General features: G+C 31.3%; 1 protein-coding gene and 1 long non-coding RNA gene across 15 annotated transcripts in view; both read right to left on the reverse strand.

The window, feature by feature from the left end:
* Positions 1-11564, reverse strand: part of LOC139090147 (uncharacterized) — a 31099-nt gene extending 19535 nt beyond the window's left edge. Inside the window, exons 1-2 of the long non-coding RNA XR_011544358.1 lie at positions 11009-11564; positions 10653-10862 (exon numbers count right to left, since the gene is read on the reverse strand). This is a non-coding gene — a long non-coding RNA (uncharacterized lncRNA). The remainder of the gene's footprint in view (positions 1-10652; positions 10863-11008) is intronic.
* Positions 1-19353, reverse strand: part of LOC139090145 (dystrophin, isoforms A/C/F/G/H-like) — a 239027-nt gene that overhangs the window by 100026 nt on the left and 119648 nt on the right. The window lies entirely within an intron of this gene.

Here is a 19353-nt window from a genome sequence, read left to right on the forward strand (position 1 = left end):
TTAATTGCAAATACCACCTCTGGCTTTTCATACACATAGCAGTTATTTTTTTTTGGTGGCTGCTACTGCTTCATGATACATTCAAACGATATTGAATTGAATGTTTAATATTTAATGCCATTTTTTTGCTGTACTCTCTGTAGGTACTCGTATTTCCTATTATTTTTATTATTTTTTATATCCACACAATCGATAGCAAATTATATATTTCGAAGGATTTTTAATCACCAAGAGAATTAACAGAATTTTTTTTATATCACGATTTTCGATTCGCAATCATTTTTTTATCATGTAAATTTAATGCTTTACTCTTTGATGCTCAAAATCCATGAGCATTATTACGATTTAAAGTTGTAATCTGATTAAATGAAGAGAATTTTTATTTTTTACTTCCACACAATTCGTTTTGTGGGATGGAAATAATTTTATTTTATGTATGTTCGTCTACATTTTAAGGTTGGAAAAATTTTCACTTTTTATAACTTTTTCTTCTTATTTTCACCGACAAATAAATCATGAATCTTTTGAGACTTTTAATGATTTTTTTTTTGCTTTCTTTTCTTCCTTTTTTCACGTTATCAATTTGTGAATAATTAAAGCTCAATTCAACATCATCGATCAATTTTCATTTCTACACTTTTTTTCTTAATTTTCATTTATTTTTCTCTTTTTTTTTGTCATCAATTTTCTTTTGTTTGAAAAATCGATTTTCTTCTTGTCTTGTTGACAATTTTCAATTTTCTTTTTTCATGCACAATACACTAAACACTGCAACTATTTCAATATGATGGTAGAGAAATTTTTAAGATTTTTTCTTGTTCGAAAATTTTTGTGGCAGGAAAAGTTCTCAGCTTTAAATTTTATTTGAGTAATGGGAAAAATATTTTGCATTTTTGGAAATAACTATGTTGTTTGTGCAGAGTGGAATTTGGGGTGTTGAGTTAATAGATGAACCTAACAGTACGAGAGTAAGGCCTCTGTGGCCTAGTATTTAAGCAACAGAAAGCCTAATGTCTCAATATAAGTGGATTCGAATCCCAACAGAGATCAATCTCTTAAGCATTGTACAAATAGAATATTGCCGATATGACAAAGTTTCACGCAATGCTCACGACAGAACAGTACTCATGTTACCAAAATGATCCATATTACAGTGATATTACTTAGGAACGTTAAAGAAGGATTTTGACAATTACAAATGATAACTAGGAAATGCCAAAGAATTCATGAAACAAAACTTTTGACAGAGACATTGTATGGAGCTCACTTATATTGGAAATTTCCAGTAGTCTAATTTTTGTAGATGGCAAGAGAAATGAATGCAGACAAAGTACGAAAGAATGCAGACATTGTATGGATTAAATATCCAGAACAACAGAAACAAAGTTGAACAAATTGTCTGATTATTTTACAAATTCATACTCAACTAAGAATATCTAATGTCCCTGAAACTTGTTCAAATCCGATGAAAGCTTTCTCAGACAAATTTTTCAATGACCTTTAAAACAAAACCGCTCATCCATCAACCAACAACACATCAATAACCAAACTATTCCCTTGGTATATCCCATCTTAAAAAATTCTTCCAATAAAAAAAAGTTCAAAAAATGAAAAACTTTTTATTTTCACATTGAAAGTTTTACTATAAAACATGCCCAACATTTTTTACGATCGATTTGATGGCGAATTAAAGTGTTTGTAAAGTAAAGCAAATCTTATTTCCTAAACCAATAAAGAAATTCGAGCCTCTGTGGAATTCAATGCCGAATCGATTTCAATATCTGATGAAAGTTTTCTTTTGGATCCTTAAGATTATAGATTTAATATTGAATCTGGATGATGTGTAAAGATTTTAAAGGTTTTTGCTATAAAATCAAGTGGTAAATGAATGTGAAAAGTTGTGAAAATCGAAATCTTTTAGTGTTTTATCAGCTCATAAAACTGAACTTCGTTACCAACGTCATAAATTCACTTTTTGGAACTATAAACAGTTTTATGTACTTAGATTGTAGATGAATGGAATATTTGATATGGATTAGAAATGTTTCATGAACATTTTAAGACTTCCTGAATTTTGTGGAGTTTTCGGTGTAGATCAACTTTCTATTTGTATTAAAGGTACGCAATGTAGGTTTTAAGGTCAAATCTTCCTCTTTTCACTTTTTTGGACAAAATTCTTCAAATTGCTTGAGTTTTTTTATGCAATTTTGAGGTTGCATACCAAAAAAATTCAAAAATGCTTCCTAAATATTTCTGGCTTTGTTCTTGCCAAAGTACTCAGAACAAAACCATTCCAAAGGATCTTTTAAATAAAGTTTTGTTAAGTATTCATAATGTTACTATATAATATTTGGGTTTTTGTGTCTTTAAGAAATTTGTGTGTCGTTTTGCATTCATATGACAATTGCTACACTCCCGAGCAGACAGAAATGAGTTAAAACTAGTCAATAGCAAGATAATGTTCAGTCAATTTCTGAATTTAATGTTATTTTGTCCATTAGGTACTTGCTCATTCCTCTAGTATGACGATTCTTTCCATTTTAAGGAGCCTATAAATTCATATCAGAACTTGGAGTAGACTCGAATTTAAATGAATTTGCATACCACAATCGATATGCAAAATCCGAGTCAACTACACATTCCTGCTACTATTTTCCATTATCCAATAAATGCCACCCACGAATGGTCTCAAAACGAAGTTTAATCAACAATATAATTCCATTTGAAAACTTAGACTTAACTACAATTGAATGCATAAATTCACAACAAATCACTATCGAAATATTCTCAAAAAAATCAGCTTTTCTGTTGAAAAACTTCTGAATCCCCTCAAAGAATTTATAAACCCCAAATCTTTCACTCAAAACACAAAATTCACTGAGCTTTGCGATAGTTTTATTTCATAAAACTCTTTTTTTTCCTTCCAAATCTCCATTATCATACAGGAAAAATTTTCGCTTTTTGAGCTTTTCTGTTTTGTTCTCCAAATCTCCTATTCTTTCCGTTCCTTTTACTCCATATCGTTCACAAACCAGCACATAATTCTTTCATGACATAAAAAAAGTTTTCAGAACAAAAAAATGCATTTTATCTGTCGTTATTTTGAGGTTTGTTTATTTATTTTTCACACACATATACACACATTCACCGAAACGGTGACCAAAAAAGATAGAAAAAAATTCATGTTGAAAGCATTTTTTGTCAATGTTTTCCAAAAATTTGTGTAGTTTGCGGTGAACGACTGTGTAGCAAAAAATAATTCCGAGTGACACAATTGATGAAGGCTTTGACATGGAGCTTTTAAGGCATCATTGAATCTCTTTTATCAGTCCCAAATGTAAGTTGCTTATTTTTGGCAGTTAAATGGACGCAAATCGCCAATAGGAAAATATTGTATCTAGGCTAGCGTGACGAACGCTTCGAATTGGATTCGGAATAATTCGGCCACACGCAGCTATATGGATGCCGATAATAGGCGGCTTCTATGCTTTCTCGATATTTGGAGCGGGACCGGGACCGGGAAAGTACCGTCCCGGGCTCAGTCTTGAGTCCCGAAAATTCTCCATTACCGAGATTTCAGGAGACCATAGCAGCTTCCATTTGGTGTTAATAAAAGAGGTTAATCAGAGCCTTAAAAGCTCCATGATGGACCCTTCCTTATTTGTGTCGCTCGGAAATAATAAAAATTGCATAAAATATTTAAAATTGTTTTTTTGTTTTAATTGAAAACAGCCCCGAAATATTCAGTTTTGCAGCAATCGAAAGATTTTTTTTTTATTTTATAATTTTTATCTTCATCGCTCTGTCGAATTTTCATTTTTTTTTTCGAAAAATTATTTTTATCTCTCATTCTCTACTGTGACTGTCTAAAATACATTATGCAAATGAAAATGTTCGGCAAATGATAGTTCTTCTATCTCAAAATAAACAATTTTTTTGTTTTGTGCACTGTGCGCCACCCTCATAAAGTTATTTTAAACAAAAAAATAAAAATTCTTTCTCAACAACAACGAGAAAATGATAAAAGGAAAATCTGGCAAGTAAGGAGTGTCATTAGATTTACTTTGGAATTAGAAGTGATTTTGGCAGGAACTAATTCGAATGAAACTTGACATGAAACAGTCAGAAAATGGTGTTTCAAGGCTAGTGTGATACTCTGGCTTCGAGTCGGATTCGGAAAAATCTGGATCCAATCTGGCTTTAAGTGGATTTTCTGAATCCGACTCAAAGCCAGAGTCACACTTGCCTAGAGACACAATTTTCTGACTTTTTCATGCCTTAAGGCCCACAGTTAATAGTGGGATCCGGAACCACTTGCATCGTCTGCACATTGTAAAGACACTTACTCGTGTAATAACACCTAATTGTACCCTGCAATGTATCTTAATTACAACTCGAATGCGCAAGATTCTGCCAAGAAAAATCATCTAGATTAGTAATATATCCTTGTGGATACACCTTAGTAATGAACACGCATCATATGCGTCATCATCAGACTATAAAACTGCACCCAATACATGAACACTAGAACAATGAAATGGAAGAAATGCTTGGAATATTAGACATGATATGCGATTGAATCCAGGACCTTTGAAACTTAAGGTCAACACTCTATCATTTAGACTATGAATCTCTTCCAAAAATTCAAAATAATTATTTTATAAAAGTTTATAATTGTTTTAGATCATATGACAAATCATAATTAACCCTAATTGACAACCAGCTGATTTGTCTAGTAAATGACATCCGGACGTGATTAGTTGGCTATGTAACTGGACATTAATCAGAGTATCAGACAAATTTTCTAAATTTCCACTCAGATGTGACTAAAATCTGTACAAATTGATGGAAATTCTTTAAAATTGCAACATACTTGCTTTCAAATCAAAAATACCCAAATGCCCTTCTTATTACTGTCTCAAACAATCAAATAACGAGACAAAATGCATAAACATAACCCCATTAACAAGACTCAAGCTGTTCAAAAAAACCGAGAAAAAAAAAAGAATAAAACTTTTTCTTTCTTCTCATCTCTGGCAATTGTGTACATAAAGGAAAGTTTGTTTAAAAAATATAATTATACACACTATAAAGTCTACATACAGGCAAGATGAACAGTGCGAATAAAAAAAAAGATGAAATATAACAACATAAATTATTTATGCTGCATTTAAAATTAAAAAAGAAAAATTTCTCTGTGTCTTGTTCATCATGAGAATCCTTCCTTATATCGCATTTTGATGATGAAAGAAATAAAAAGTTTATCAAAACTTTGCTTTTAAGTTTCTTCCTGCTTAACTCGTTTTAGTTCAGCTCATTTTACATTCAAAACTATGAAAAGCAATTTCACGACTTTTGCCACTTTTTTTTCGTGTTCTTTATTTTGTTGTGTAGATTGTTTTCAAGGGGAAAAAGTACAAGAAAGTGAAATTTAATTTTACTTAACTAATTAAATGGAATAAATTTGTTGTTTGTATAGAAATAATTGTTCATTACAACTTGTGGATAGAATTAAATGCGTTGATCTCAAGAGGGGAATATTGGATGTCAATTGTGGTAAAATGGACTGTAAATTGCAAATTTAATCAATTGTTCACTTTTACTAATTGAATTGAAAGTTATTGGATCCTGGAAAGTTCACGACGATGAATAGGTCAAAAATTTGACCAACATGACGCTGTCATATCCGATTGAACAAAAAACCATTTGAAGTAGTCATCAACCAGACATTAATTTGCCTTTAACTAGTTTTAACATGTTTTTGTCCGCTCTCATATAAGACCGGACTTTATCGAATTTGGCTAAGGACTAAAGCCATGCTGGGCTGAGGATGGATTTTCAGTTTTTTATTAGAGAATCTTAAAACGAGAACGAGATTCTCTGGGATTCGGTGAATTCGAAACATAAGGAACCTATCTCAAGAATTCTTGGAACGAGATTAAGCTATCCAGGATTGTCTAGATTTCTATCCCGAAAAATTCCAATTAAATGTATCAGTCGAATTTGATTTAGGAATCCATTAAATTGTCGGAAAATGGGATGATGTTATGGACGTAACTAGGTGACTAAAGCAAGAGATTTAGACTGTCTAAAGTTTTTCCTAATCAACTCTTGTTAAATGAAGATCATCATATGAGAATGGCTTTATGAATGGGGTATAAAATTCTATAAAAAGTCTCATAACTTTGCAGACTTTCCTAACTCTCCACATCTTTTTAGAATTTACAATTTACGTCCCAAATCACGTAAAAATTGCAAACCTTTCCTCAAAAAAATATTCATTGAATATTTTCCGATAAAAATTCCATCATCTAAATTTATATGCATAACAATTCCATAAAGTATGATGCAAATTACACCCCAACATAAAGTATATTGACAGATTAAATTCCAAATTCAGTCGAGACAGAAATTCAGGATGATACAAATTAAAATATTAGTATCATCCACAGAATGTGCGAACACCGTTAGTCAAGAGAGCAATAAGAAGCATAAAAATTACATTTTTTAAGTTAATTTCCATGTTTCACAACCGTTGTCAAGTTGCTGCTTGAAAATTTGATTAAGAATAATAAAATTCAATATGCTTTCTCGCTCGCTACAGTTACTTAATGGATGAAAAATCAGTAGGCACAAATCTCACTCTATTTACAACCAACCTCTGCCCCCCTTTTTATATTAAATTTAATCCGGTCGAATTTCACTTGTCAAATCATGATGTTGATTAAATTTTAAATGACTGGGACTTGGTCGTGGGATGGGGAGGAAAGGCTGGCTGTTCATTAGAAAATAATTTTACAAATTTTTTACTTCATGCTCTTCATTTTATTATTTTTTCACACGCAAATAAATGTTATTTAGAGGCAGCAGCTCTTAATGGTCCGCAATTTGTTTCGTTTTGTCACGAAAATTTGTTAGCTTTAAAATTTTTTAATCCTGCTGATTTGACATTAATATTACTAAGTGCTTGATATTCGAATTTTTGACGTCTCATCAATTATTGATCGAGTTTTGTGATTAGAATTTATTTTTTTGGGAAATGATTAAGGCTGGAAATGTTATTTTTTGTGGGAGTTGATTTAAAATTACTTTTTTGTTTGGTTATAATTTTCAACTTTTTGGACATAGCTTAGGGATAGAGTGAATTTTCGATTGATTTCTATTTTCGTCTTTGAATGGAAACTTTGTCAATTTTTGGAGAAATTGCTACTTTTAAAGTATTCAATCAGTTTCACAAACGACCGTTAATCCCCTTTTTAATCACTAGGTCAATGCTTCTTAAATTTTGCGCTGCGAAACACTAATGAGTAGTCTATATCTCCAACTATACAATTATTGACGACAAAAATTATGACTTGTCAACCGAAATTCACAGGTTTGCAAAACAAATAACACTTGCAAATGGTTGAGGAAACTCTGAGACTAAGAACTTGCAAAAATTTCGAGACTGAGACCATGACCAATCTCTATGATTTGTCTCGAGATCTGTTGCAGACTGAGACTCCCAATTTTGAGTCACGAGAACATTGATCATGGTCAGGCTCAGTCTCGAAAATTCTCCAAAACTTTGTCAGGAAACAGTCAGAGATTCTGTTATAGAATATTTTACAATGTCCCACAATATTTCCAAATGTCCCAATAGTATTCTCACAATCCCTCAAAATGCGCTCACATAACCTCACTTGTCGACACTTCCACACTCACTCTCACAATCATCGATATCGAAAAATTATTCAAGCAATTTTTTTAATGTCATTGCCATTTAAAAATCGACTATTTTTTCACAATAAAATGAGAAAAATAAAAAAATTTTGTACATAAATTTCCAATTGTGCTAATTAAATAAACGAGAGTACCCCTTTGCCCTCACAGCCTAGACATTGCTATTGCATTCTATAGAGAATGAGAAATAATTTATGGAAATGCATATTCACATAGGGAAGATGGGGGTAGTGTTGGCATTGAAATCACTCCGGTTTATTGATAAGCACTGAACAATTTTTTTTTGGAACCGAGCATCGTTAACATGAGAAGCACACACAAAAAAAAACGAGAGAATTAAATTAATTGCAACGGGCAAATAAATATTAATTAAAGCGAAGAGCGATGACGTGCTAGTCATGAAAAAATATTAAAACACCGCAGTACGGAGTGAAAAAAAAGCAGCACAAACAACAATGTTGTATGATGTATAGGATGAGAGAAATGATTAATAAGGATGTTAAATGCTGTATTCTTTTGTTAGTTTTATCTCGTATCTCAAGCTGAGTTATTTCAAGCCACAAAAATTAATCTTTTCGAGTCACACACTAAAAATTCAATTTTTCGTATCACACACGGTGGATTCGCTTTGAGCTTCACAAAAATTTTGGATTTTTCAGTCATCAAGCACGATTTTGGTCATAAAACATTTAATTTAATCACTAAGTCACAAATTTATTCGTGGAACTGATGACTTTGCAGATAGATCAAATCACACACAGAATAAATATTTAATTTAATATCGAGTTCATGTTAATTACACTTTTATTTTTATCTTTCCATATTTAGATGGATGTGCCAAAAATGTTTGTAAATTTTTAATGACATTTGTAGTCTTTGAATTGATTATTTTTCGTGTCTTACTTCCATTTTGAGTCAACCTTTAACTATTACAGTGTTTTAATTTAGATATTTGAGTTTTTTGAACTTTAAGCCGATTAACATTTTTTTCCACAATAATTTTTTTGAGGAACCTACGACTTAATATCAATTTCGTTGCGTAGGTGTGAAGTCATCAGAAATACATTAAATATGGAACTGATGTGTCTCCAAAAAATTAAAGTATTATTGCACAAAAAGAAGGCACTGTTATTACTTAATGAATGATTAGATTCCAGTGATAACATTGAATTAAGATATGAAGGCTAATTTGATATCTCAAAAGTAAACTATTTATTTTAGGATATGTGGTAGTTTTATCTGATAAGGTACGGAAAAAAAATATTTATTTTTGTGAAATATTTTAGTTGTTGTAAAATAATTCAAAAGTAAATAGTTCTTGAAATTTTTTGGGGGTTTAGTGTTTGGAAATTTTAGTTTGAAATGTGAATTGAACTTGGAAAGAGTTTTAAAATTTGAACATTTGTGAGGAATTACTTTTGAAATTTTCGAATCTTGAATTTAAATGTTTGAATTTAAATTTTTGTTAATAATTTAAGAAAAGTCAGATTTTAAAATAAAAATCAAATAATATTGAATTTTCTAAAATTTTAAGAATCAAAAATTTGAAATTTTTAAAATTTTGAAAATCAAAAATTGAAAATTTTTAAAATTTCAAAAATTTGAAATTTTTTTATAAAATTTAAACTTTAAAAAAAAAAGAAAATTTTTGAAAAAAATTTTTGATTTTTAATTTATAAAATTCAATATCACAATTTTCACGAGTGTTATACCATCTGATTGTAAAAAAACTCGATAAATTCAATTTCTACAGTGAAATGACAAATTAACAAATTGTTAACCACACTGAAGTATCAGTTGAATTAATAAAATTTCCAAAAAAAATATTAACACTTTTGAAAATGTTTGAATTTGTTTTAAAAATTGTGTTTTTTAAATTTAAACATTTTTAAATTTATTTAAATAATTTTTTTTATTATTTAAAAGACTTAGCACGAAATTGAATAGAGTTTTTTTTCGGAAAAGTTGACTCTTGTCGGCTATAAATTAAAACTTTTATTTTATATTAGCTGACACTTCGGTAGTTTTGTTTCTTTTTGAATAATTTTTTCTTAATTTTTCAGAAAATGACACTTTAAGAACTGTTTAAGCACAAAGATTTGTTAACATTTTTTAAGCATTTGCATTGAATTCAATAAGAAATTAATTTGAGAAATTTAAGAAATTTAAAATCAAATGTTAGAGTTGCAAAATTAGACATTGAAATCCATTTGGAGTCTTAAAGCTTTGTAAAATAGGTGTGACTTCCAAGTGCCTTCAGAAAGTACCTTTCTGTCAAATTAAAAGGGCAAAAATGTTTAAGATCAAAAGCAAAATCTAATTATTTGCAAATTTATATCAACTCTGATTTGTTTAATCATTTAACATTTGATAATATTTAGATCTGCAAACAAATTTACAACACATCTGTTTGCAATAAATTAGCATTTTCTTTCACGAATTCTTAAAATAAACAGATAAAATTACAACTATAAAGGAACAATAATTGTTATATTTTAATTTGAAGCTTCAGAAGTTCAGTTATTGCTTAGCAACTTAGTTAGACTGGAAAGAATTTTTTGAGAGAAATTTAGATTTTTTCGGAAAATATAAGTAAATTGCAAGCCTAAACTTTATTGAAATAAAGCAATTTTTAGAAGAATTTAATATTTTTTAGATACGAATTAACAAGAAAAAGGCTCACAAAATTGAGGATACTCAATTATATTGACTGAGTATACTCATGAGCATGCTCATTTATGTGACATAAGCATTATTTTCGAAGAATAAGCATAAGCCTTATCAGATATGAAAGAATTTAAAACATTTTCTTGAAATTTCGGCAATAATTTCACATATAAACTGTTAAGAGTCGAAAGATTTTTTTATGGAAAGCTTGACAAAAAGTTGTTAACACGACACATAATCAAATTCATAAAAAGATTTCATACTTAGTTCACTTTCGTACAACATTGTTCTTCAACTTTTGTTTTATTTTTCACAATTTTCAATATTTTTTCAACTTTTCACAGTTCTTAAGTCTATTTTCAGACTATTCACTCAATATTATCTTCTGTAACTATTTCAAGGACATGTTTTCATCCAGTATTTTTCTTTTAAAATGATTCTTTCTTTGATCGCCCATTTAACTCATGAATAAACTTCAAAACAGCCATAAAATACCATAAAAATAATGTCAAAGTCAAACATCCAGAAAGAAATATTTTCATTGAATAGACATGAATGCTACATAAAGGAAATCCTTTCAAGCTTTTCATCCCTTTCATTTTATATCCAACTGACATACATTTCACGATATTGAATGGATGGTACACGGTCTGTAAAGATTTATTTAGCACATTCACACGCGTTTTTTTTCAATCACGAAAGTGAACCGCAATTTCAAAATATTTAGAGAAATCCAATCGCGAAATGTCTGTTATTTGCCCACCGTGTGTGCCACAATACACAAAAAAAAAGAGATCCAAACAGCAGTGATTTTTTTGGTTAACAAATGTAAAAATCCTTTTTTTTTTGTTGCTCACAACCGCTTCCATATGTGTGGATCTTTAAATATTCATTATTTAAAATTTGATTTTATTTCACTAAAAAAAATCAATAATTTATCAATTCCGCAATAAAAAACGACGTTCTGTACATGTCACAAAAATATCCATTAAATAATAAAATTTATTCTTTTGATGGTCACCGACCAAAAAAAAAAGTTTATAGCCTACTCACACATACACACACACAGTAAATATATTATATATATAAATTCGGTTTATCCACATTTAAAATATTCCTTTATCCCGGGATAAAGAATGTATATTGGCAATTGGAACCGCATGATGTTACCAGAATCGCTTCAATGATACAACTAACACGCGATGTCGGTTTTTCACTTTTTCTCGGTCCAACAAAACAAAAATCTCTGTTTGTATCGTACAGAGTCCATTGAAATAAAAAGGCATCATCGTCATTATCATCATCTTCTCTTTTTTTTCTTCTCTGTGCTGTATGTGCTGCCGTGTGACGATTGTACAGCATCAGTAACAAATTTTCTCAATTTCTTTTTTTGGAGAGGAAAATTTGTTTTTCTCTCGCATTGGAATGGAAATGACTGGAAAATTGTGCAAAAATTTTGAGAGGAAAATTTTCATTCATGAAACGTGCTTTTCCGATTGTCTTTTGTTCCGCAAAAGACATAACAACAACAGACAGAAGAGACTGAAAAAAAAATTCAACCATTTGATATCAATGGGATTCTTTGGGATGATTTTGTCAGAATTTTGAGGATGCAACTTTTTTTGAGGGAAATTATTAAGGTATTTAAGGAAAACAAAATCTGCTGATACTTCATTTAAAGATCTGGTGATTATAGCAAGTTAGTTGCAATAAAATCATTTTAAGATTTTCTAATTAGGAAAAGTAAGTTCCTATAATCTCAATATTCCGAAGAAGTTATCGAAAGATAGAGTGGTCTACCGACGTTCTCTAAACAAGGCAATGGGCCTCCGTTCGCTCCAGCCAAGGAATCAAAACCAACCAACTGAGTTCCTATAAAACCATTAGAATTGTTCCAAAAAAAATTTCTTTTTGCCAAATTTCACTCAAAATCACAAAAATTGGCTTTTTAATTGCAAATTATCAATTTACTGTTAGTTTTAATCATTTTTAACCAATAGAATTGAATTTAAAAATTTCATATATTGGCCCCACGTATAACAGACTTTTACCATTATAAGAAGTTCCTTTAAAATTTCCTTAAATTATAGGAAGATAGTTGCTAGGAAGGAGGGTGTTGATAGACACAGTGTTGCACTTAGTATGGGCAATTGGCAAAGGTCAGCTAACAAAAGAGCAAGTTTTAGACGACAACTGAGAGAGGCATTGGATCACAGATGATCTGTACGGCCATCGAGGTAAGTAAGTAAGTTCCTTTAAAACTTCCTATAAAATAAGAATATATGTATAGCACAGCTTATGAAATGCTCTTCTAACTCATTCAACTCTAATCATTAATAATTTCTCCAAAAACCACATTGACGATTTACAGACCATCCCAAGACAAACTAAGTTTAAAACAATCCCAATAGTCTTTTCTTTGAAACTATCCGAAAAATCACCCAAAAAAATAATAAAATCATCCTATATCTCACGTCTCCCATGTTCTTCAAAAAGAAAACAACAACATAACCATCATCAAATCACAGAAATGATACCCAAAAAAATAGAAGCATAACAGCAGTCGGAAGAGAATGAAACAAGAATGTTTATTTCGAATGAGTTGAGATGTGATGACCCATACCGACATCCACAAAAAATAATGAAAATGATTTCGAGTTAAAATGGAAAAGTGAGACATTCATTTGGAAAATTTTGTTTTTCTGCCTGCTCGTGCCTGTTTCGGATGGAGTGTCTCAAATATGTGAATGAGAAGATTTTTCATGCTTCTTTTTCTGTAAATTTAATCAACATGCATTCAATGGTGCATAAATGATTCAATTTCTTTCTCTTTTTACTTCTGAGATTTAAATTGAAAAATTCTTTGAGATTTTTCTGTTGAATTTTCATATTTATTAATTTCCTTCCTGCCTGCTTCAAGACATTTTTTGAGGTTATAAAAATCCAAATTAATTATGATGCGGTAATGTATGCATTCAATAATGAAAATTCCACATGCAACACAAGTTTGTAAATTGATTTAAATTTTTTTTCCATGCAGATTGTGAGTCAATGGAAAAACAGAAGCTGTACTAAGCAGCTATAAATAGTGAATAATTGAGACTAAAAATAGAAAATATTCAGTCTAGTAATTAAAATGTAAAGAAGAATTCAATTAATTAGTAACAAATTCTGATGTATCTGGAATATGTTTGACCTACTGAATTAATCAGACTTACATCATGTCTCATAACAAGTCAGAATATGCCAGAGGTTAACGATTATTGGTGGTTTTATCTGAAAAGTCATGTTATTCCCTCATTTCTCTTATTCGTTAAAAAATGCTGCAGGGTCATTTATATATTAGGTAACGCTAATGTTTTGAACACAACATGACCAATATTGTTCCTTGATTACTAAAGTATGTGAAAGTCAGAATTGTCAAACGAAATTGATGGGAATTGTGGATTGTTAAATCGATAGAAATTGATCTAGAATCTAACATAACATAGAAAGAGTAAAGTAAAGGACGGTACAAGTGCATCAATATATCATACCCCACTGGGTCCAGGAACCGGGTCCAAATAACAAACTAAGTTACAAGACTCCAAAATCCGTCTGCAGGCTGTCGTCACTCTGGCATAGAGATGGAATTAAATCAAATTTAGGACCAAGTCAGAGTCACAATGTTTCAGGACAGGATTTCAGGCCATTTAAACTGGCTTAGTCACCTCCATATGACCTGATACTTCAGATTTAACTTTGCATCCATCTCCGAAGGTAGAAAAAGCAGAAAAATTCCATCATAAATCCATAAACATTACAAATGGACTATGAACTTCATGTGGCTTTCGAATAACTGTCTAATATAGTCTTATATTGCATAGGATAGAATCATAGATCCATAACCTTCAGATGATCCCCAAATCATTTTAATTCCATAAAAAGAAAATCTTTTTTTATCCGCACATACAAATTTCATAAGTGCTTCACTTCAATAAAATTTAATACAAAAACCAAAAAGGCAGCTCAAAGCAATTCATTTGTTCTACGACTACTTTTTATCATCAACATGATCATCCCAAAAGTGCAAGTGGATAAAAATTATTAAATTTCATATTTTATGCTCTTTCTGAGATTTAAAACACTCGGATTTATTTTCATGAATGGCCAGAGGATAAAAAAAATGAATTTTTAGTTCTTCTTCATCTTCTTCATTCCTTTCTCATCTTGTTTTTCACATAAGCGAATGGCAATTGAAGAGAGAGTGAGTGAGAGAGAGTTTGGCATCACAAGTGGACCGGATTGAATTTCCATAATCATATCTACTTCTTTTACTATATATACTTTTTAACTCGCTACTGCATCATCATATAATTGAATGAATTGAAACTTTTTTTTATAACATTTTATAAGACAGAATTGAAAATATGAGCGATTGGAATTACTTTGGAATTTATGGATGAATTGAGCGCACTTGCTGCTTTATTGTTTTTGTGTAGGACTGAAGCTATGAACATTCTTGATTTTTTCTAGGAATTCTTTGATGAAGTTTTATGAGTTAATTAAGATTTGAAGGATGTTGGTGATTAAAATTATGATTTGTATCCAATTAAGCTAACAATAATGTTTTATCTTGGATTTATCGTATTATGTACTTTGATGTAGGATATTCCAAGAAGCTTACTTCAAGTGAGTCGAAGCTCGACACGGAAGTAGACATCTTTTTCGAATCATATGGATCACTGAACCGTACTGGAAACAAGGCTTATAACCTGATATACATTTAGTAACCTGCAACCTACAGATAGTAATGTCATCAATAGAGTGGTTCTGATCCCTGACTGTAAGTCTAATGAGTGAAGATGTCTAGCATACTCTCGCTCGTTAAACAGTTATTAGCCATGAAACGTCCTATTGCACTATTTGATCTTAAATATCTGAATGGACATGTGCGTCATGGAGATCAAGGATCACAATTAATCTGTTCGTCCAGCGAAACAAGGAATTAAGTACATTCCATATGCACAAAAAGAGTTGGTGAGTCAGATGCTCCATGATCTTCATTTTCAGATTTTAAACATAAAAAAATGAACATGAAGCCTTCTGTTTGGTCGACCTTCCATTTAACAAGGATTTATTGAAATTTACTCAAAGGTACTATCCCGGAAAGCACGCGGACTAGAAAAGGCAAAAAATCAGACGCCAGACCGCCTAGACTCTTGCCTAAAGCTGCATTACAACGAGTTTAACAATAAAAAAAATTAGCTTAGAGCTTTAAGTACGCTGCCCTAAAGGCTGTGTCTCTTCCGGGTAGATCGCGACCCCTAGAAAGATTTTCCTTTCTCACTTTTGAAGGTCATCATTCAATCATTTTGCCAAAATTCCTTAAACCAATCCATCAAACTATAAACAGCCATACAATCTGCTCGAAATAATGTCACACAAGACACTTAAAAGAAGCTTACAGAAATTAGTTTAAGAGTTAGGGCACTTTGAGCAGCAACAGCAGTAGCTAACTTTTAGTTATGCAAAAAAAAAAATATGTATAAAAGAAAAATTGAGTTTTTAAGGAGAAAAAATAATAAAAAAATTTTCTATCCTTCTGTTTCTGACATAAATTATGCAGGATAAAGGAGGAGAGGGAAGCAGGAAAAGCTGAGCAAAAAGAAATTAATTTTTTCACAAAGAAGAAAAAGTTTTTTTAGATGAAATTTAGTGCCATTAAAGTTTGTCTCATACACTCAATCCCATCTAACAATGGAACGGACGTTGAGAAATCAGAGACAATTAATGTTAACTTTAATGTAATCGAATTATATGCTCAACAAGCTTGTTGGATATAATGCATGTAAACAAGTTTGGAAATAATAGTAATTACTATGTTTAAGTATAAATCAGAATTAATCCCATTCCCAACTCTTAATAAGTTTATTGAATTCATAATGACAAGCACTTAAATTTACAGCACGACAAGTGCTATAATAACATTCATTGTCGCATACTTCAAAATCAATAAGCACATGTGTGTAGACTGTAAAAACTTGATAATTATGACGTGCTTTTTTGTGCTGCCTGTATTCAATTTTCAGAAGCCTAAAATTATCGATTAAATCCGTGTACTTTTCATTAACAATGAATTATTATCATTATTTTTAGAGTATATCCCATCCCCCCATTGACACCATTTACTTTATTGTTTCCTGGTGCGTGCGTTACACATCAATCGATTGCTTTTTGTTCCTTTTTTTTGGGCCTTTCTACATGCTGGCTATTTAATTGTCGTCACGAGAATTATAATTAACGAAATAAAAGTCGTGACGTAGAAAATGAAAATCGACTGGAACTGGAGAGAATTGACATGAAAGTTTGTTGAACAATATGAAGACTTTTTTCGGTCAATTTTATGACATTTTGGAGGAGATTGTTTGGCATTTTGATGAATGTTTGGGGATATAAGAAGACTTTAAACGGAAATTAATGGAAACATTTAGAAACTGTGAGTTCGGAAAGCACGTGATTTAGAAATTGTGATAAATCTGGCACCAGGTTGGTATGATTCTTGCCTGGAATTTAAGTCGGTGAAATTCAACATCAAGCCAGACTTACAGCCAGTTGTCGGATATCTTCGCACTTGTTCAAGCGGTATCTTCAGCGGAGCCAGCTGCAGGCGCCGACTGAGGGAACCCATGGATCACACTTGATCTCAACGGACAGCGAAGTAAGTATCTTCCGGGAAGTATATTGAACAGTGCTTAGGGCCGATTCTTTGAATGAAGTTCTCAGGGAGATGCTTAATTCAGTGACTTAATAGGAAAGAGGATACTATAAAGAGCTTTACTATAGCTCAAAATAGGATTCAGTAGATCACACTTCCAATGTAGTCACGGGCACCAAAAACCCTTGAAACGTCTTCTTTGGAAAGCACTTAGCTGGTAGTTAGTCATGATTCAACAAGTTGCCTTGCTAAGTTTCATAATCACTGGATAGCTAGAATTTAAGGATGTCTACTCGCCTAAGGTCATAAGTATCAAGTTAATGACAAAAGCTTAAATCCACTAATTCTTCTAGACATCCATTAAATTTACAAACCAAATTTCTTAAATTTTTACATTCCAAAAGATTAAAGACAATTTTTATTCGCAACTGAAAATTTCCTCCAACTTAACACAAACCACCCGCAGAGCACATCCAATCGAATCGATAAATTACTTTTGAGCACGACAAAAAAATAAATCAATTCAATTATTTTTCTCCCTTTGCTCGCTTACTTCTTCTTTTTTTTGTGTGTGCGACTTTAGGTGCCATAGCTTTTAAATGTCATTCAAACGGACGAATAATTTCATTACGTCTTCTTTCTATTCAATGAAAATTGCCATTAAAAAATGATAATAAATTTCATTGTTAATGAAATGTCGACTTACTACTTTGGGATGAATGGAGAATTATGAGCAGGTACATGGACATTTTGGAATTGTCATTAAATGAATGTTAGAAAAATTTTGGACATTGAAAAATTATCATTTTTGTCAGGTTAATGACCTGATTATTGGATGTGGATTGTGTGGATTTAGTTAAATACAGCAAGGCTTTTAAGCGTCATAACACGGCTAGCCACATTTCTGTAGGTACAAATGGGTAAAAATCCGTAAACTGGGCAACTTTGCGTCTTGCAGTGAGTACGTCGAGGAGTCAGTGTCTTAGCGGACACGGTATGCTGTTCAGGACAGTCTTAAATTATTAGACATAAGCTTTAAAATGCTTAAAACAAATGAAAGTCTGAAAAACTTTTTGATCACCTTTTAAAGTCAAAAACATTCAATTCCTTCCAAAATACATATTTTGTCTGCAAGATTCCCATCAAAAAGAAGCAAGAACATGTCTTGCAGCGCATAACAAATCAATTTAAATTGAGCATCTTTTGCATCACAAAATGCAAATATCCTTCAACTTATGTGAACATATAAAATAAATCCTTTTGTTCCATAAAGTAACTAAGAAGCCCTGATTGACACAATTGAAGGGAAAAATCATGAAAACAAACATCAAATCACGGAAATTTACAAAATAAAAAAATCAACAGATTTCTATTGACAATCTGGTATTTTTGCCGTATGCTCCTTGTGATGCACATACACATGACAATAAAGCATCACAATTTGTCTCTTTATTTATATCATTGAAGCAATGTGCTTTCTTATGTCGATTGTTTGTTTGTTCCAAATACAACAGTCAGCATCCTCCCTCATTCCTCGTTGTTCTGTTTGCCTCATAATCATCATTGTTGTTTTCATTGTCACAATAAAGACAAAAAAGGTACACGAAATAACAACAAATTGAGGGCTGTCTATAAGTGATGTCATGAGGATGGGAATGTCTATAAGTGACGTCACAGGGAGGTTTGAGGAGATGAAGCAGAATTCATAGAAAATCTAGAAAAATTAAATTATTGGACATCATTTATGAATGCCTCAACAACAGAAGCAGCAAAAAAAAACGGAATTGAAAACTTTTTCGATTTACAGTCGAGCTTTTTGGACAAAGTTTCTCATTTCCTGTGCGATAAATATTAAAAGAGAGAGAATGAAAATCGATCAATGACATTTAAATTGACCCACACATTATTATTTATTCGTCATCAATGTCATCCGATTCAGGTGATGCTGATGCTCGTGGTAAATATTCGGATATGTTTATTTGAACTAATTCAAAATAATGGGAATTGCGGAAGTGACGTGCAAAATTATGATTATTGTCATTTTTTGGGATGTTATATGGAAGTGGATATGCATGACTGTAGATAAGGTTTTATGGATATTCCCAATTTGGAATATTCGTCCCTAAAAGGTGCAATCTACAAACTTTGACTTTTCAGATCCACTCGACCAAAAAAGTGCAGTTTAATGAATTTAATCCATAGACTGTTCACCAGCATTGCTAGACATTCATTAATGGTCAATCGATTAAATTCAACAACATTGTTCA

This window comes from Chironomus tepperi, unplaced genomic scaffold (genome assembly GCF_022539635.2).
Source record: "Chironomus tepperi strain 1889 unplaced genomic scaffold, CSIRO-AGI_Ctep_v1 contig_217, whole genome shotgun sequence".
NCBI classification, from domain to species: Eukaryota; Metazoa; Arthropoda; class Insecta; order Diptera; family Chironomidae; genus Chironomus; species Chironomus tepperi.